This window comes from Echinops telfairi, unplaced genomic scaffold, assembly GCF_000313985.2.
Source record: "Echinops telfairi isolate 266 unplaced genomic scaffold, ASM31398v2 ScPeMD7_2;HRSCAF=8, whole genome shotgun sequence".
In the NCBI taxonomy this organism is placed as follows: domain Eukaryota; kingdom Metazoa; phylum Chordata; class Mammalia; order Afrosoricida; family Tenrecidae; genus Echinops; species Echinops telfairi.
In genome coordinates, this window is record NW_022103898.1 from 71840196 (window position 1) to 71842386 (window position 2191).

Consider the following 2191-nt stretch of genomic DNA (forward strand, 5'->3'; position numbering starts at 1 on the left):
TTTTTCATGTACTTCCCAACACATACGATTTGGTTTTCTTAAATATAATTTTCCCTATTTCTACCAATATACATTATAATTCATTTTGTTAACTTTTAATTTTTTTCTTATTTTAGGCGTGAAAATTTCTATTTACCCTATTTTTGCTTTTTTATCTCTCTCATTTCCTCTTTTACTGAAAATCTCTGTGATTTCTGATTATTACTTCTTTATTTATTTTAAAGTAAACACATAATTTCTAAATTGTTTGTTTCCCCCCAACTATAAATAGTTTTGATGTTTCTTCACCTTTGAGTTTTGGGAGTAATGTTTATTTCCCATGCACCTTTGTGTTGTCTTAATTAGTATTCTCTGTGGCTATAAGTTCCCCATGAGTCAGATCCAAGGAATCAACTCAATGGTAGTGGGTTCTATGTTTTATTTTTTCACAGCTATGTTCTAATATCTATTGCAATAGCTACTCAGAACTCAAAGATGATGCTCATGATTAAAGGTTTTATTAAGGAAGTTAACAGGTTACAAGGCAAGCGGAAAGGGCTCGGAATACAGTTGTTCATCATGTCACAAAGTTGTTTCAGGTCTGCTAACAACTGCCCAAATGGAGCACCACTATACAGTAAGTCTCAACCGGAAGGCATTCAGCTGAAGCTCTGTGGATCCGCTAACCCACCTTCCCGAGTTTAGTGCACGGATGCACCCTGCACCACAAGCCAGCCTCTTGCCCCAAACTTGCACACAGTTTTACTAGCTCTGAGGACGAGGAAGTCCAGACTCTGTTCCATGCTCTAGCTTCTGGTTCTGCGACTCTCCTCTGATGTCACAGCTGTGTTCTGGAGTCAGGGGGTTCCTTGTGTAGGAATCTTAGGGCCTAAGAGATGCGCTCCACTCTTGGATCTTGCTGGTAAAAAGCTGTCCTCTTCCTTCTCAGAGAAGAAATTTTATACAAAACACGATGGCATGCCAGAGAATCATGTTCACACTTATAGGTAAATTATACGTCCCCCTCCCAACCCCCCACATTTTTGCCAGACCCATGCAGAAAAAGGCCTTTGGCTAAAAACTCACATGAAATAATTTAATTCCTCTGTAACGTTTGAGTCCTTTTGTAGGTTGTTAGTTGTGGATGGGTGTGCGTGTTTTCCCAGTTATATATTCTTACTTAAAATTACTGTTTGAGTTGCATGCGGGTGCAATTTTTCCGAGATTGAAACATAGAGAACAGTAACGCGTTCTGTTTAAAATATGTTTTATTACTTTATTATGAGCTCCAGGGAAATATTTTTCCATGGTTATGTAATTTCTGATGAGAATAAATATAATCTAAAGTTCTTTAGAAGATATAACTAAGAAACTATGCCATCTATGTTTACTTGTAGAAGTTACTTGGTCTATTATAAATTCCTTGAAGAATGACAAATTGGCACTTCTCTCTCAAAATTTGACTGAATTCTTGGAGTTTTAATTTTCAAGTGGATGTGAAAATAGTGCTAAGGGGAAACATGAGCAATCAGGAAATTGTTCCCAATGCAGTAAGTCAGGTATCATTATTTGATATTTTTGCATATTTAACTATTTTTATTCGAAAATATTTCCCTTTGATTGATTTCAAATTTTACATGCTTATACCAAAAACCAAATTCCCTGTCATCTAGTGAATTCTGCTTCATAACAAACCTAGGACAGGGTTCAACTAACCTGTGAGTTTCTGAGAATGTAACTCTTTATGGGAGTAGAAAGTCCAATCTTTCTCCGGGGGAGTGGCTGGTGGTTTTGAACTGCTAACCTCGAGGATCAGACACCAACCAGGAACACTATGCCACCAAGGTTCCTTCGCATGCTTATAAGAAATTGAAAATGATTTTATAAATTATGTCTTTGCTGTTAAAATATTAACATCAGATTTATAGTTTGTGCTGCATACTACTTTGCAAAACACATATTAAGTCTACTTTGTTGAAAAGTGAGCTTTATTGAATTCATGGATGGTTACCAAATTTGGAAGAAATGGTTACAAACCTCTCTTTATAACATATAATAGATTTGAAGGCTTCATTTTTACTTTACTTAGTGTACTTTCGTGGAAACTATCATCTTTAGTTACAATAATGTTTCTTTGGTAGAATACATATGTTAATTATACATTTTATTTTTTAATTTTTTAATCATTTTATTGGGGGCTCAAACAACTCAT